Source organism: Hibiscus syriacus, unplaced genomic scaffold, assembly GCF_006381635.1.
Source record: "Hibiscus syriacus cultivar Baekdansim isolate YM2019G1 unplaced genomic scaffold, ASM638163v2 tig00110839_pilon, whole genome shotgun sequence".
NCBI lineage: Eukaryota > Viridiplantae > Streptophyta > Magnoliopsida > Malvales > Malvaceae > Hibiscus > Hibiscus syriacus.
The window spans coordinates 839,879-859,375 of record NW_024062886.1 but is presented as its reverse complement, the minus strand read 5'-3'; the positions used below and the strand labels follow the sequence as shown (position 1 = coordinate 859,375).

At 34.9% G+C, this 19,497-nt stretch overlaps 1 pseudogene; it reads left to right on the top strand.

The window, feature by feature from the left end:
• The window catches only part of LOC120143205, a 74,358-nt pseudogene extending 56,115 nt beyond the window's left edge, over positions 1–18,243 (top strand).
• Positions 18,244–19,497: the final 1,254 nt, after the last annotated feature.

The window sequence follows — 19,497 nt, the reverse complement described above, 5'->3', positions numbered from 1 at the left end:
AAGTGTCTCAAAATGCCTTAAAATAATTATTAGGAATTTTTCCGGGAATTTTCCGACACCGTATCACTGTTCACGCGCCGCACGCGCCGCCACTGCAAGTAGAGTGTGTTAATTTTGTAATTAATTTATGTTAGGGTGATATTTTTGTAAAATTTGGGTGTTAGTTTTGTAAATATTTGTAGAAGGTGGTTAATTTTTTAATTAATTTCTGTTAGGGTGATATTTGTGTAAAATGGTCGACTGTTGACCGTTGACCGACGTTGACCATTGTTGACCAGAACTTTGACCGGCATTGACCGAGTGTTGAACGACCTTTGACTTTGACCGGGTATACCTATCCTGACGTTTTTCAACGTTCTGATTCCGATTTCGTGATCCGTTTTTTGAAATTTGGACCCAAAGCCTTGTAATTGCCAGTCAAACCGTAGACTTTGACCAAAAAGTTAAAATTTTGAAAAGTCATATTTTATATTTTCAACGTCCCAAATCCATTTTTGGGATCCGTTTCGCCAAACTCGAACCCAGTAAACTGTTTTTGATTGATTTATCACTCGATTCGATCCGTTTTTCGAAATTAAGCTCTATTTTTTAATGTAATTTCTATTGATATGCATATGTGGAATTATTTGACGTTGATTTCAAGATCAAGGGCGTTCAAATGGAATTTAATGGTTGATCAGTATGTCATGAAAATCGAGGTAATACTTTACTACCTCTTTATGCTTTATGGAACATGTGAATATTGGTAAATGCATGAATAAGATAATGTTGGTCTCATTTGTGTAGTTAATGAATTTCTACACTCGATCCGAATACAGTAGAAATTTGGCAACTGATTATGGTTCAGATGAATTTTATAAGAAATTGAGGGATTATTAGAGTTAAATTACAAGTTATGTGTTTAGTAATAAAAAAGTTAACCTGGATATGTAACTTATAAATTATTTCATCAAAGGTTAAATATTAAAGGTAATTGGATGAGAAATTTTGAAAATACTCCAGTAGGGTAAAATTATGAAAATACCCTTATGTTGTAAAAAGACAAGATTTGACCATAGAAGTTGGATAAAGGGATTTTAAAGACATATTGATCTGATGAAACTACTGATGTGTATGGAAATACTAGTTTTTCTTAGGAAATATGGATAACTGATTTCTAAACCCAAGATTGCTTGTACAAGATACTAGAAGTTTGATAAGGAATATTTTTAAAGTTTAAAGATTATCCGGAAAAGAGATAAACCCTAGAATCTCTGAATTATAATTATCTTTGTTAAGAATTTTAATACCGAAATTATAAGGTTAAGAAATTACGAAATTACCCTTGAGAGGGAAAAATAGCCCTAATTAACCTTGAATAAAAAGTACTCATGAAGTCATGTTTAAATCGATGAATTACTAGTTTCATCGTTAAGTTATACTTTTATGCAAAAAAAAATTGATAATCCGTAAATATCCGAGTTATGAGTAAAAACCTGAAGAATAATTTATCGGGGGTGTTCTTTTGACAGAATTGTTCGAAATGACTGAAATAAGTGATAAGTTTGAATTAGATAATAAGATCGGACGTAAGGAAATGATTGCAATACACTGGGTCTATAAAATGACCAGAATACCCTTAGAATACAAATGACCAAGAATATCACCAAGCTCAGAAATGATTGGATATCCTCGAGCTCTGAAATGAATGGAATATAACTGAGCACCAAAATGACCAAAATACCCTTATGGCCTAGATTAAGTGAATGTCTTGGATTAATTTAGAAATCCAAATAAAAACGGATATTGTACTGCTCTTAAAAGTTATGGAACGCATCTTAAGTGGTCAACCAATGCTAGTGCTATATCATTATCTGAATGATATAAGTATTACTTGAATGTTGGTTCATCTCATTAAGTTTGGATTGATGATAATTTTGGAAGTAACCAGCTCAACTTTGGATCGCATTTGGTACTTAGAAGTGGATATTCGGTAGACAAATCAACCAAGAAGACCAAATTGAACTGAACGAAAGTACAATACTTATCTGAAATTCAGAAACGTCCAAATTAATCTGGAAAACTCTGAAATAACTGGAATGTATTTGACTACTAAGTAAAATAAGTAACCTCAATGACTAAGAATTTAATAAGTTATTGGATGAGTCTGGAAACGTTAATGAACATACACGATGTATTGTTCTTCTGGGTCATGAACTACAAATCAAGTACGACAACATTTTATGATATTGTGGAAGCGTGAAAATGAAATAAAGACATTGAAAGATCTATTCAATGATGATTCTGAAGATGATCTCTGGACAATAATTTTTGGTATTAAAGAGTAAATACCCTGGAAGGGTAATGAATTGACTAGTCGATAAGTATCAGTTCTTGGAGTTGTTCAGCTCGAGTTGTTCGATATTCCAATATATCGACACAAATCGTAAATGTTCCGAGTCTTCGTTTCTTCCTTATCAGCTCAATTCACATTCTGAATAACTGATGACTCTGTCAGTTAATGAACTCTTCCAATATTGATTCTAAATTCCGACATTCTATTGGTATACTGAAAATCCGTGTGTCTCTGCCTGTTAAGATTATCCTGTACCTCTGAATAATATCCATAAACTCTGGTGTGTTCTCTAATCACATAAATATTTTATCTGATTTCCGACTTGAATTCTGTTCTAATACATTACCTGAATTTTGTTCTAATTTCTGCTCTGGATTCTGTTATGATATCTGATCTGATATTGTTGGAGGAAGTATATTTGCAAGCTTCTCGGCTGTGTACTCAGGGCCTCACTGGTTGTACGGGGTGTATGTTTCTGGATAACCTACACAAATAGATTGTGAAAGGATGAGGGTGTATATATATATATATATATATATATATATATATATATATATATTTTTAAAAAGATTTATATCTTTTTACTGGTTTTACGGGAACATAGTAGATAACCTATTTTGATCTCCTAACCTAGGCATCCGAAATATTTCCATTTAAACTGAAAGCTCACTGTCTGTTACTACATGAAATATCAGTAGGATCTCTGCTCAACATAAAAATCTATATATGTCTGAACCGATAAGGAAATATATGTTTATCTGTATCTACACGTTCTTCAGCATCATCTGGTAGTTCTGTATTACTGAGCTTTCCAAAGCTCACTCTATTACTCAACATTGCAGGTTAAAAATTATACCAGTGCAACTATCGACTTCAGTAAGGGAGTTCTTCCGGCGTTGTTGCAGAGTATGGTACATGTGATTAGGGGCATGTAATTGTATTTTGTTTTATATACGAGTTTGAAAATCTATTTTATTTCTTCATACTGATAAATGATTTTATGAGTTTACATGTTCTCATAAAAAGTTTTAAATTTTCCGCTATTTTTACAGTGGGTCGCTCCGGTGGCCCTAATATGACACTCTAGATCGGATCAGGTTACCCGTATCGGTGTGAGGGGTTACAAAAGATGCAAATGAAAATCAACTGATAACACTTTGTGAGGAGAGTGGAAAAACAACAAAAGAAAAAACAATGAAAAAAGGCAAAAATAAAAGAGGTTGTTAGTTACAAAATCAAAAAGAATAATGAACCAAGGGAGGTGAGTGAACCTAATTGTGAGAAGAAAAGAATGACTAAAACTACATACGCGAGTTTAACAAAATTTGGAAAGAACCTTCTCCACAAAGAACCTTGCATTCTTGTCCATTTTAGACAACCACTGATTTTGGTTTCTGACGATAACAATAGATTACCTAATATGTTTTTTTATTCTTTTGCATAGTTTCTGAATGGTGTTAGGTGACCCACTTGACAGGTTACCATCAAAAAGCCTTAATCATTATGTCATCTCAGTGATGAGAAACAATTTACAAGAATCCAAAGGTAAGTTTGTTGTTACTCATTTTAATGATATTCTAACCTAGTTCTTCTCTTTCGTGTAGATTAAGGCACTTGAAGTTGTAATCCAATCTAACCAAAAATCCTTTAAGTGGTTAAAAGACCGAGGTAAAAAAACATAGTAGAATATGCATTGTCCCTAAGGTAAACTCTTACCTCTCAAAAGTATACTACTATCTCGAGAATTGAACATATCAAATATGTATATAATGATGACTCGAAGATTTCTGATATATATACTAATTCTTTTAAAAGTGTTTTTAGTGATATCTATTTTGTAAATGAGTTTCCTTTCCAACTAAATAGGTTATGCAATCCACAAAGCTCCTCACGAGAATTCTTAGTTCATGGATCACAGTTAGGAGACTTAATGTATGACTTTAATGAACCACTGGAAATGGTTTTTCAACACCCTTTTCACCAGACACGAGTAATGCCATGGAGAGAACATATGAAGCAATCACAAACAAAGCCAATAGTGGCTGGCACCATGTTGAATTACAACCTTCTCATTGGATTACAAGACTTGTATGAAAAAAAATGATTTCAAGAAAATAAGAAAACAATTCCAACAAGGAAAAAACCTCTACTAAAACACATAAAGACTCATCACATTGATCCTAGTAATTGTTTTACAATCATTCCTTCCAATACATCTAATTCTCTTTATTTTGGATTTTCAAATTCGTGGAAGAATCCTTTCGAGGAAAGGCGGTGTAACACCCCCAACCTGTACTCGATCTAGATATAAATCCGAGGTGTCACATTAACTTTTCAACACTTTTACTTTTTGAAACTCTGTTTGAAATTTGAATTTTTGCTTTTATTTTAATGGTGAAGCCCTCATTCCAAAAGTTAATATCAAAAATTTATATTACATGATGAAAATGAATACTTAATATATTTACATAAACTTAAAAATAGTATGATTACAAAACTTATCAAAAAATTTACGATTTAACATTTATAGTACATGCCAACAAAATTGCAAAATAACAAAACCACCTATTATTCAAATCAATATAATCTAATCTTCTCCAAAGTGTATGATGTCCTATCATAGCTGTACTCTTCGGACATCTTTGAACCTACGTGTGAAAATACTCACACGCTAAGTCATTGACTTAGTGAGGCATAAATGAGAGTAAGAAAACATTAAATCATTTACTTAAACATTTTCAAAGAAACATTGATTACGAAAACCAATATACATTTCATAAAATAACTTATAATGTTATGCATTGTTCAATTAATATCAAGTTTTTTAACTAGCCTAACGCATATCACTGAGAACCCAAGGTATGTGAGTACTTTGAGGTTTTGCACTGTAATTGCAGTCGAAACTGCCGCATAGAATTTGCACCGAAGTGCCACGTAGAATATGCATCGAAGTGCCACGTAGATTTGTCCTGAATGACCGCTTAGAATTGTCCCGAAGGACCACATAGAATTCTCCCAAAGGACCGCGTAGAACCCTCGACTCTTGGCATACAACTATACCTCTAATTCTCATAACATATACTTTGGGTTTTAACCATATAATTATTTCACATTACATTATTCAAAGTATCATTTATTCACATAGAACACATTTACATAAAACATTTTCACGTACACATATTCACATAGAACATTTTCACAAACTAATAAAATCAAAACAGTACTTCAGAAATACAATTTATATAAAACGTTATAAATATATTTCATAAAATAAATAAAATTGTTTTCGATCGAAAGAGGTTAGCTTATCGCAAGTTGTCCTCATATCTAATATAAAATAAATAAGTTACACTTACCTCTGCCTCAGTTAAGTCCCTAAGCAAAATTTCTTTCCACTTTTGCTCAATCTCTTACTACTTTGAGTTGTTCAGTGCTTACTCTTGATCTCCATCTACATATGAATCATAACCAAAATGAATATCGAATCTCAAATAATTATTAACCAATCAACATTTACATAAACTAAAGAAAACACCTAAATCTCACACTTCTAACTCTATTCATGCTCTTAAACTCATTAACACTTATCCAAATCAACTTATATCAATTAAATCCCCCTTAACATCTAAAATTCTCCATAGAATATTTAAAACTAAAAATCATACCCAACCTTCAACCATGTTTTCAATTCTTTCTAATACTTTAAATACCTTATTCAAACCTTTGACAAGTCAAATATGCCTTTAAAATCCAATTACTGGTCAAATTTCATCAATTCCCTAAAAACCCATTTTACCAAATTATCATTAATTCCTCAATCTCTTAGTTTCTATTCATCTTTAAGCCTTTTTAAACTTCTATACCAACCAAAGATTCAAAATGAACCCAAAAATTCAAGAAACAACCAACTTTAAAAATAACTCACCTTGGCAATGTAGGTTCACGATGGAATGAAGAAGAGAAGATGAAGAGAGGAGTTTCTAGGCCTTTCTTTTCCATTTTCTTAATCCCCACATGTTATATATCTTTAAAAATGAGTTTTAAATCATTTCATGCCAAAATACCATTTTACCCTTCCATTCTTCAATCTTTGATAATAATTTCTAAATAAAAAATTCAAAATTAATCCTTGAACATTTCAATTATCAAAATTAAACAACGAAATTTTAAATCCTTACACTTTAGTAACTGACCCAATGTTTGGGGCATTACAGGGGGAATGATACATGATCTGGAATCCATAATGATGATAATGCATTATTCTTTGGACTAATGTTTCTACTCGACCATATTAGAAGAACAAAGTCTCGAAGATTCAAAGCATATCTATTCCGTAAGTATAATGTGATAAAATCATTTAAAGGTTCTAACATTTTTCCCTTTGATGTTCCAGATTCAAGTTCTAATCTTTTTTAAGACATAGATTATTATACATGCACCTCAAGTAGGGATGTGCATGGAACCCGAACCCGATCGGGTCGATTTTTTTTTAATTCAGGTTTAGGTCAAGTTGGGTCGGATCAGGTCGAGTTTTTTTAATTTATGTTTGGGTCAGGTTGGGTTTGGGTTTAGGGTGAAAAATACCCAACCCGAAAAAATTCTACTTTTACCTTATATATTTGAGGATAATTGCAATAATAGCCCTCTATATATTATTTTCTTTCAATTAAATCCCTATTTTTATTGAATAAAAATAATATTTTTAATAAATATATTATTTCGGGTCGGGTTCAGATTTTATCTCAAAATATCGGGTCAACTATAAGGTGTATATTTTTTGGGTCGGGTTCAGGTCGGGTGGACCAAAAATCTGACCGACCTAATCCATGTCCATCCCTAACCTCAAGGCTTACATCAAAGGAAGATGGACTATCTCTTCCAATTGATTTGCACAACGAAACCTTGGAAAAAAGACCAAAACAGAAGCAGACTTGCGATGATTTTTTGAATGGTATACAAGTGTTATTTGGTTAACATGTTTATATAGATACTACCGTCTATATCTTAGCTTTCCAATGGTACTTGAAACGCATCAATTTGATGTCGAATTCCTATAAGAGATTAATATGTAATTTTGTAAATATTACGAATTATCAATATTTTATTAATTTTTTGTAATATAATTTAATATAAGATGATGTATTATCTTTTAGGATTATATTTATTATTTTATTAGGAATTAAGATAGAGTTAAAACATTATCTTTAGTTTATTATTATTTTTTCAAAAATTAGGATATAATCAAAATATTATATTTAGTTTATTATTATTATTTTATTCAGTAGTTACTTAGACTCATGGAACTCCTCACCCTATATAAAGGAGACTCCATTCACCATTGTAAAGTAGATTTCTTTGGATTAATAATACAACGTTGAGTATGTTTTTGCAAGTGTTGATAGTCTTGTGCCTTCGAAGCTTTCTTCATCATTAAGTTCCTCAAGTTCTTCACGAGAGAGATCTTCACACTCCGATTTGCCTTCTCATTTCGATTAGGAAGGCTGGTTAGAGTCGATTATCAAGTTTGTCTATTCAATTGCGACTAGGAGGGTTCGTATGACAACTATCTATCAATCACCATCATTATCATCGTCTAAACTCACCATTGTCACCCATCACCACCAAAACCCTAATTTTGGCTAAGTATTCATATCTTTATTCATTCATCATTTTTACTTATCTTCTTTATCTTTCGTTTATCTTCATTATCTTAATCTTTATTGTCTTAATCTTAATATTTTGTTCTTATCTTAATTTTCTAGCAACTTTCTTCCTTATTCAAAACCCTAGATTGTGATAACAATCTAATCCACCTTCAATCTTGTTCTTTGAATGAGTCTAAACCCCTAAGCTTGATTCTTCAACTACGACCAACCTTCATCACTCCACTATCATCCCCCATCACTGTTATAAGTATGTCATGCCTCTTATTTATTTCGGAGGTGTGATGTCTTGACTAGGTGAAATTCAACTATATAGATACCTGGGATATAATAATAATAATAAATAATAATAATAATAATAATAATAATAATAATAATAATAATAATAATAATGTAAATCTTTGCTTTTTTTTGCATGCTATTGTTGAATGTGTCACGTAAAAGCTACTTGATCTATTCATTAATTTGTACCTTTGCAAACATTATTTTTCTTATGATATCATTTAATCGAAATTGATTATGTAACAATATCTTATGTTCGTTTGATACTTTGCTCATATATTCAATTTAATGTTTCTATATTTGTATGTTGAATACTCAACAGATTTTTAATTTGAACGAGATTCTGCTAAAATATAGCGATGGCTGATAGATTATTATATATGTATTCCACTATCACAAGGTAGTTACTTTCTAGCAGAATCTAAGTTGTAGGTTATTCTATAAGAATTGGATCAGATATATGGAACTTCAACATCTTTGGGATTATACCCATTTAGTTCTTTCAAAGCTGTTATGATTTTCATATAAACATCTTCACCGATATCTTACTTTGGATTTTTTTGTTTCTTATCTTCTTCGTTTAGGATTTTCTGCTTAACGAACAAAATCAATGATTTGAGTCATTCCTCTATTCTCTTTCTTCACAACAACAGTAATCTGTCTCTGTAGACACTAATTTCCGTCCATTATTTTTATTTTTATATATATACACATATATATCATATAGTTTGCAAATTGTTTTTGAAAATACATATATAATATATCGTTTAAAACATTTTTTGAAAATATGTGTATTATATAGTTTTTAAAATATTTTTGAAAATTATATAATATATAGTTTTTGAAAACGTTTATATATAATTAATTTTAAAACCATTTTGAAAATATATTTTTTGAAAATTATATAATATATAATTTTTGAAAACGTTTTTAAAATATATATAATATATACTTTTGAAACGTTATGAAAACATTTATATAATATATAATTTTTAAAAACCATTTTGAAAATATATATAATATATAATTTTTTTTTAAAGCATTTTTGGAAATTATATTTATATTTTTTAAAATATTTATATATATTATACTATTATATTATTATTATTATTATTTATATTATCATTTATTATATTGTAATATTTTATTTATTTATTGTTTCTTATTTAATTATTTTGTTTTTTTTCAGGGTCCAGAACGAGGTCCAAGCAGATCAGGAGGGCCTGACCCAACCCGTTGCCAAGCTAGGGTTTCAGGTTTCATCCTAGCGCCGCATTACAGGGGACCATTAGATCAAGATGATCAACGGTCAGGAAACTAGGGTTTTATCTCACCCTCATATTATCATCAACAGCGCCGCACAAGTCAAGGAAACCAAACGGTCAAACGGCGCCGACCGGCCGGGAAACCGGGACTGCACCATCCGGGATTCCGGCTACGTGAACAACGTTAGCGCGAAGTACACGGGAACAACCCGTTATAATCGGAGCAGGCCACCAGTGGGGTGGGTATAAATACCCCACCACGGTGACACCAAGGGGGGGAACCCACGAACACAGTTCACCGAACCTCAACAAGATCGGAGTAAACCAAGACTCACGAAAATCATCAGTCACAAAAAACCCAAGAGCCGGTCACAACAAGACCAACAGTACCAAAACACATAAGCCGAAACGTCAGATACAAACCCATCAGACACAGTCGAAACCAAAAGAAAAACAACAGCTCACAGTAAATCAAGAACACAGAAAAAAACAAACAGAGAGCCATCACAAACAAATCGGACGAGAATCCACGAGAACAGTAAACGAGAACACAAGAACAAGGCAAAAACAGAAGCATCAACCGTGAAACCAAACCACAATAGCCAACACTAAAACGCCAAAATACAACAAATAAGGAGCAAGCACCGGGTAGACGAAGGGCCGCGCCGGAAAAGGTAAAAGTTGAATGGGTTTTCCTTAGATCTACGCGATTTGGGTTTGGTTACGGTGATTCGGGGCTCGGATCTGACCTAAGGGTAACAAGGGGAACAGTTTGGTGGTTTTGGGTTTTTTTCCGGCCGCCGGCAGTGGCGGCCGGAGCGACGGAGCGACGACGGTTGACCATCGGCGGTGGCGGCCGAACCTTGGCCTGGTTAGAGAGAGTTGAGAGAACAGATGGTTCTCTCTTTGGGTAGGGAATGAAGAAAATGAAATGAAATTAAGCTGGGTTGTATATATATATAGAAGGGACCATTATGCAAATAGAAGATTCTTTAATTCTCTCCGCAGTCCCTGGTAGTTTAAATCGCATTTCAATCCGGCCATCACTTGTAATTTCGTCTCTGGATTCTCAATTCATTCAAATTGGTCACCTTTTACACTTTTTATATTTTGTGAATTAACCCCCCTAATTTTGTTTATTTTTTTTATTGCAGTTCACTTTTAAAATTCATTTCAGTTCATAGGTTTCAAGCTCATTCGATTTGATCCTTTTTTTGTTATTTTTATCTTATTTCGTATTATTTTATTTTTATTCAATTTGATCCTTTTTTATTTTCATTTATCCTTTGTTTTCATTTATTCTACTTTTGCCCTTATTTTTTTTAACTCATTTTTTTGTTCTCTTTAATCTTTATTTATTTATTCTCTTTCTTTGACTTTTTATTTATATATATATATATATATATATTTATTTATTATTATTGTTTTTATTTATTTATTTTTTTTACTAACCTTTTTGACTTTATGGATAAATTTTTTCCAATCAACCAAAGGTAAGTAATATGAATCAGTTTTTAAATTTTAATTTAAATTTTTAATTCTTCGCAATTAAAGACAACCGACAAGTTAATTGGTACCGAAAGGGCGATTCAAGGGTGCTAATCCTTCCTTGACCGTAACCAACTCCCGAACCCGACAAATTTCTGGAAAAGCGCAGATCAGGTAAGATGGTGTCCGACCCACCTAAATTCGTTTTAAATGGTCGGTGGCGACTCCAATTCGTTTAATCCAAGTCGAAGCCCAATTCCGGGGCCCAACCGAAAGACGGCTACGACAGCTTGGCGACTCCGCTGGGGACAGGTAAGTGAGTCAGGCCGAAATTAATTTTCGGTTGTCTTTTTATGCGAAAATGGTAAATTTAAATTTAAATTTATTTATTCGACTCCAGTTATTTACCTTTGATTATTTTTCAAATAAATAGTTGTACTAACATTTTTTAATGATTTCAGAGATTTTGAAAAGTTTCTATCTCAAGCTCTATACCCGAGCTCCAAACCTTTTAAGTGGGGGTGAAAGCGACGCATTCGTGTGAATTTATTCACGCATATGCCTAGCAAGTAGCCTTCGGGATTATACCTTATGTCTTCGTGTGAATTTATTCACCGTGCGGGCATAAGGGAATGTTTCCTCTCGAGTTTAACTTAGTCCACACAAGCCTGTGATGGGTTTAGGACTAAGGGTCTGGCAAGCCCAAGGGGGCACCAGCAAGGAGAACTCGAGTACCGTTTTTAGGACCTAAACCGGGAGAGTGCAGGGAATTAGAGCCCACCCCAAAACCTCATTCCAAACCCTAGGCTGTTTTATTTCCTACTTTATTTTCTGCTCAAAACATGCGAACTAGACAAATATGCGGTTAGGATTTGTTTGAAATTAGCATGCGGGATAGAGATCATGTCCAGGTAGGAATTAAAACATGTGGGGTAGATATCATGTGGGGTAGGATTTTTTCATTTTTATTATTGTTTTGATTTATCTCACTAACCCTTTTATTTTTTGTTCTCTTTTATTTTGTGTTCATCGTTTGCATCATTTAAAACGATGTGTTGATCCACCAAAAATATATTTGTTAAACATGAATAATCTGCATTAATGGACAAATGGGTTATAATACAAAGAGATAAAAAAATTTAGAAGTCCAACCGTGGTCAAAGAATACTCAAAGGTAAAGTTGCAGGGGCAATACGAGGGAAAGGTCACTGACCCAGTCGCTCCTTTCGAAAACTACAAGAACAAGATGGTGAAACACTAGCTGAGCTGGATGCCATTACTGACGAATTAAAGAAGCAAGCTTCGGATAGTTTCTCTCGATGGAGGGCTCCAATGATACTTTCGTTAGAAACAAGCTCGGTAGAAAGTTAAAGTCGGAGATGCAGTCCTTCGAGATCTTTTTTTTTGGGGGCAAGCATCTCATTATTTGCACATTTTAGCCAAAGGAGCCGGAATGGTTCGACAGGATATTCAACTAGTGAAAAAGACGAATCAACTTGTCAGAAGCTGTACAGGATTTGTACCATCAAAAAGAGTTTTTTGTCCCTTCAGACGTAACACTTTTGTCACCAATAAGGGTTATTCAGAATAACAGGCACATTTTTTGGATCAATGCCTCGGACATTTCATGCATCATATATTTAGACATTTTGCATTTCTTATTTTCTTTGCATTTTGTTATTTTCTTTGCATTCACATTAACTAATATAAACATGTCTCATCAAGGGGGACAAATACTGGATACACCGCCTCAAGCGCTGGACACACCCCCTTCCACATAACACTCGTTTGAAGAAGAAGAGGATGGAAGCCAGAATTACACAAATCAAAGAGAATATGTTGAAACTACAGAAAGAGCTAGAAGATAAGATAGACCAAAATAGTCGAAATACTCTAGAAACAATCACAAAGAACCAAGAGTCCTTGGTTGATCAGATCGTTGCCAAGTTAGTTGGCCTACAACAGACCAGTGCGCCTGGGGCAGGTTCATCGGAAGGGGTAACCACGCCACTTACCCCGCAAGTGGTTGTCTCACCCAGAATCTTACCAGGACTTCAAGATAATTCGGATAGTTATCGCATTCCGAAATTTGAAGAAGAGGTCAAAACAGAGAGGGTAGAAATTACCATTAACCCAGGAGGTAGAACGGGTGGAAAGCCTCCCCTGAAGAAGAAGGAAAGAGAGATCATCAACATTTCAAAGTCGTTTCCAGTCGTACCTTTTTGTAGGCAAAAACCGAAGAAAGAAAAAGAGCATTTTGATCCCATTCCCATGGCATATAAGGAGCTCTACCAACAACTGTTTGACGCACATGTGGTGTCACCCTATCCCGAGACACCTCTAAAGCCCCCATACCCCAGGTGGTATGACAAAAATGCGCACTGTGAATATCATGGCAGTGTTCCGGGGCATGCTATCGAAAATTGCCTCCCCTTTAAGAGGGTTATCCAAAGGATGCGCAACAGGGGTTGGATTCATTTTAATAATTCAGAATCACTCTACGTTGCACAGAACCCCCAACCAAATCATGAAGAGAATAAGGAAAGTGCAGTCACAGAGGAAAAAGGTAAAAAGGCCAAAACCAGAGTTTCCGAAGTGAAGTTACCTCTTGCTTGGGTATGGAGGCAAATGATAAATGAGGGGTTTCTTGCACCACATCTTAGCACATCAGATTCCAAAAGTGACAGTTATTGGTTATCACAATGAAGATGGACATGATGTACAAGAATGTGCCGAATTTAGAGCCTTGATCCAACTAATGATGGACAGGAAAGAGCTGGAATTTTACGATGAAAGCAATGACACTCCTAAAGCAGAAAGAGTCATGGCAAGTGGGGCATCCGGATGAGGCCTTATTCAATTTTGAGACATGTTGTTCGAATTTGTTTTTATTTTATTTTTTTTCCATGTTTGGGACTTGTTTTTGAACTTTCTTTGGATATTTGAATAAATTTATGCTACTTTAAAGGTTGTAAGCAATGAATCACATTTGCAAACTCGCAGTTCTTTGAATATCATCTGAATTAAGAAACTCTGTAAATGGTTCAAAGTTACAAGATCTTTGACGAAGTAACATGATTTAAAAACAAGGACTTTGACCTTACCCAGAATATACACTCAAACACCATACCCTACTCTTGCAATATAACATTTTCCTTTCATAAGGTGCGGACAACATGGGGCATCATTTGCATATTACTATACTTTTTATTTAAGACGTTCAGTGATGATAATGATCTTCACAGATGGAATAGTCGAGTAAGTGAATCTAGTTTAGGTCAGTTGCTTGAAAATTGAACTCTAAAGATGAAATTTTTGACTTTCAACAAATACCTAGGCTATAACAGGTTCTTCTTAACAATCTTAAGAAATTAAATCCGTAAAAACTGAGCTATTCCGCTAAGGCAATTGGTTATAGAGGAAACTTGAAAGCTCTGGCCTTATGAGTAGATTACGTTCAAACCATGACATTGCTCGGACACTTGGCAATTCGGTGTTTGCTCCACTGCTCTTGTCAGGCTGAAGACTCTGTGATGAGATGAACCCTTCAGTTGACTTGATAAGAGTGATTATAATGTTAAGTTGTCCCTCTAAGGCAATTGGTTAAATGCCCCGGCTTTATGGATTCAGCTAGCCAGATAATGACAAATTAAATCAAATTTATCTAAGAAATTTTCGGTAAAATGGACTAAGGGAGTTAAGGAACACCTGTTTTAGTCAACTACACACGAGCACTCAAGAATTTCATTTTTAGACCGATGTTTCTACACTACCTTTGTTAGAGGAGCCTACAAAACTTGAACAAATGAAAGATTTCGGAGAACCGAAATAGAGGGCCTAGTAGTTGATAATGCTAGTTGCGTCATTTTGTCCGCATCCAATCAAAATGTCAAAACATGTTCAATGACCAAGAAAAATGACTCTCTTTTTTTTTTCTTTTCTTTTTGCCAGAACCTTAGAAAATAGAAGGCCAACCTAAAGCCAACTCGTCCCTTTGAACATTTGTCAAAGACCTGTAACTCTGAAAGCATTAAAAGAGCTCTTGATTCCTTTGATATTTTTTGAACTCACATTTACAATTTGATTCAATTGCGAACAATACTTTACAACATTTTTATCATTTCTCTCTCCTAAAACAAGAAAAAGGAGAAAAACGTTTTCAAACAGAACAATCTCAGATATGAAATGTCTGTAAAACCCAAGCTCGAGAAGCAAATGGGGCACGATCGATTCCAAGGACCAGATTGGCAGACAAAGCACGAGACTCCATCCAAGAAATAAATCATAATTCATTCATGATTGCATGCATCTTAGACATACCTAGGTGCATCACATCCATCATTTTAGCATGCATAATTTTGCAGCTTTCAGAGGCAAGCTTCGACTTCAGGATGAAGGTTACTCGACTTGTAAGCACCTTTAAAGAACGATGGTGTAACTCAGCAGCAAGAAGCTACACCTCAACCGACTTTACATAACTACAGATCTCAGAACCAATTTCAGATGGGTTCGAGAACCAGTTCAGATCAAATCTAGTTCGGTTCAAACCCACCAGGAGCAACATGTTTTCAGTTAACACTTTCAAGCCAGATTTCAATTCCACGACGGAAGATATCCGGCTGTCAGAATTTATCAGTGGGTTTTCCCAGACCAGCTTAGGGGAACCACCGGAAGAATCATGACCGTTTTCGACCCATAAAGGGAAGCCATTTTTAAACAAACATTTACAGCATAACTCAAGGCTAGAAGGGTTATCTGTTAGCAAAGACCTTTGAGTTCGACTACGCTCAGCTCCTAGGCACATCATTTGCAGAATAGCTTAAGTCGAGAAGGGCTATCTGCCAAAGACCCTTAAGTTCGATTACACTCAGCTTCAAGGGCATAACATTTACAGCATAACTCAAGGCTAGAAGGGTTATCTGTTAGCAAAGACCTTTGAGTTCGACTACGCTCAGCTCCTAGGCACATCATTTGCAGAATAGCTTAAGTCGAGAAGGGCTATCTGCCAAAGACCCTTAAGTTCGATTACACTCAGCTTCAAGGGCATAACATTTACAACATAACTCAAGGCTAGAAGGGTTATCTGTTAGCAAAGACCTTTGAGTTCGACTACGCTCAGCTCCAAGGCACATCATTTGCAGAATAGCTTAAGTCAAGAAGGGCTATCTGCCAAAGACCCCCGAGTTCGATTACACTCAGCTTCGAGGGAACATCATTTGCAGCATAACTTAAGTCGAGAAGGGTTATCTGCCAACCAAAGACCTTCGAGTTCGACTACGCTCAGCTCCAAGGCATATCATTTGCAGCACAACTTAAGTCTACAAGGGTTGTCTGCCAACAAAAGACCTTTGAGTTCGACTACGCTCAGTTCAACGGCACATCGTTTACAGCATAACTCAAGGCTAGAAGGGTTATCTGTGACCAAAAGACTTTCGAGTTCGACTACGCTCAGCTCCAAGGCACATCATTTGCAGAATAGCTTAAGTCGAGAAGGGCTATCTGCCAAAGACCCCCGAGTTCGATTACACTGAGCTTCGAGGGCACATCATTTGCAGCATAACTTAAGTCGAGAAGGGTTATCTGCCAACCAAAGACCTTCGAGTTCGACTACGCTCAGCTCCAAGGCATATCATTTGCAGCACAACTTAAGTCTACAAGGGTTGTCTGCCAACAAAAGACCTTTGAGTTCGACTACGCTCAGCTCAACGGCACATCGTTTACAGCATAACTCAAGGCTAGAAAGGTTATCGGTGACCAAAAGACTTTCGAGTTCGACTCCGCTCAACTCCAAGGCACATCATTTGCAACATAGCTTAAGTCAAGAAGGGTTATCTGCTAAAGACCTTTGAGTTCGATTATATTCAACTTAGAGGCAAAACAAGCTTACAGAATAGCTCAAGGCAAGAAAGGTTATCTGTCAATAAAATTGTCGAGTTCGATTCCAATCAGCTCGATGACACCTCAATCACACTATTGTCCGGCTGCGATCAAGGTTTCCAAGTCGAGAAGAACACCTGGGTTAACCGTGCCTTAGCGACAAAAAACCGCTTTCCGACATCATAACATAAGTCGAGGAAAGTCATCTGTCGACGAGGACCTTTCGAGGTCGGTTTTATTCAGCTCGAGGGCCTATCAATCATATGGTGGAATCAAAGAACTACTTTCCAGTCAAATTTTAACAAAGGTCTTTAAACCGAGAAGAAGACCGAAGTTGACTACAATTTGGAAACGAGAAGCTACATCCAGATTCAAATTCTGAATTGCAGCTTCAATTACATATCATTTCAAGGTGGACTCGACTTCGCGACGGAGGAGCCATCTGCAACTCAATTCGACAGGGAGTTATTCTTCAACTCCACCGAACGAAAATTTGTGTCTTTTTGTCTTTGTCCTAGTTTTCGTTCCGCGAAAAAGGACAAAGAGGGGCAGCTGTAGACACTAATTTCCGTCCATTTTTTTTATTTTTATATATATACACATATATATCATATAGTTTGCAAATTGTTTTTGAAAATACATATATAATATATCGTTTAAAACATTTTTTGAAAATATGTATATTATATAGTTTTTAAAATATTTTTGAAAATTATATAATATATAGTTTTTGAAAACGTTTATATAATATATAATTTTTAAAAACCATTTTGAAAATATATTTTTTGAAAATTATATAATATATAATTTTTGAAAACGTTTTTAAAATATATATAATATATACTTTTGAAAACGTTATGAAAACATTTATATAATATATAATTTTTAAAAACCATTTTGAAAATATATAATATATAATTTTTTTAAAGCATTTTGGAAATTATATATTATTTTTAAAATATTTATATATATTATACTATTATTATTATTATTTATTATTATCATTTATTATTATTGTAATTATTTTATTTATTATTATTGTTTCTTATTTAATTATTTTGTTTTTTTTCAGGGTCCAGAACGAGGTCCAAGCAGATCAGGAGGGCCTACCCAACCCAGTTGCCAAGCTAGGGTTTCAGGTTTCATCCTAGCGCCGCATTACAGGGGACCATTAGATCAAGAGATGATCAACGGTCAGGAAACTAGGGTTTTATCTCACCCTCATATTATTATCAACAGCGCCGCACAAGTCAAGGAAACCAAACGGTCAAACGGCGCACCGACCGGCCGGGAAAACCGGGACTGCACCATCCCGGGATTCCCGGCTACGTGAACAACGTTAGCGCGAAGTACACGGGAACAACCCCGTTATAATCGGAGCAGGCCACCAGTGGGGTGGGTATAAATACCCCACCACGGTGACACCAAGGGGGGGGAACCCACGAACACAGTTCACCGAACCTCAACAAGATCGGAGTAAACCAAGACTCACGAAAATCATCAGTCACAAAAAACCCAAGAGCCGGTCACAACAAGACCAACAGTACCAAAACACATCATAAGCCGAAACGTCAGATACAAAAACCCATCAGACACAGTCGAAACCAAAAGAAAAACAACAGCTCACAGTAAACCAAGCACACAGAAAAAAACAAACAGAGAGCCATCACAAACAAATCGGACGAGAATCCACGAGAACAGTAAACGAGAACACAAGAACAAGGCAAAAACAGAAGCATCAACCGTGAAACCAAACCACAATAGCCAACACTAAAACGCCAAAATACAACAAATAAGGAGCAAGCACCGGGAAAACGAAGGGCCGCGCCGGAAAAGGTAAAAGTTGAATGGGTTTTCCTTAGATCTACGCGATTTGGGTTTGGTTACGGTGATTCGGGGCTCGGATCTGACCTAAGGGTAACAAGGGGAACAGTTTGGTGGTTTTGGGTTTCTTTCCGGCCGCCGGCAGTGGCGGCCGGAGCGACGGAGCGACGACGGTTGACCATCGGCGGTGGCGGCCGAACCTTGGCCGGGTTAGAGAGAGTTGAGAGAACAGATGGTTCTCTCTTTGGGTAGAGAATGAAGAAAATGAAATGAAATTAAGCTGGGTTGTATATATATATAGAAGGGACCATTATGCAAATAGAAGATTCATCGCATTTCAATCCGGCCATCACTTGTAATTTCGTCTCTGGATTCTCAATTCATTCAAATTGGTCACCTTTTACACTTTTTATATTTTGTGAATTAACCCCCCTAATTTTGTTATTTTTTTATTGCAGTTCACTTTTAAAATCATTTCAGTTCATAGGTTTCAAGCTCATTCGATTTGATCCTTTTTTGTTATTTTTATCTTATTTCGAATTATTTATTTTTATTCAATTTGATCCTTTTTTATTTCATTTATCTGTTTTCATTTATTCTACTTTTGCCCTTATTTTTTTTAACTCATTTTTTTGTTCTCTTTAATCTTTATTTATTATTCTCTTCTTTGACTTTATTTTTATTTTTATTTATATATATATATATATTTTTTTTTTTTTTTGTTTCCATTTGTTTTTTACTTATTTACATTTATTTATTATTA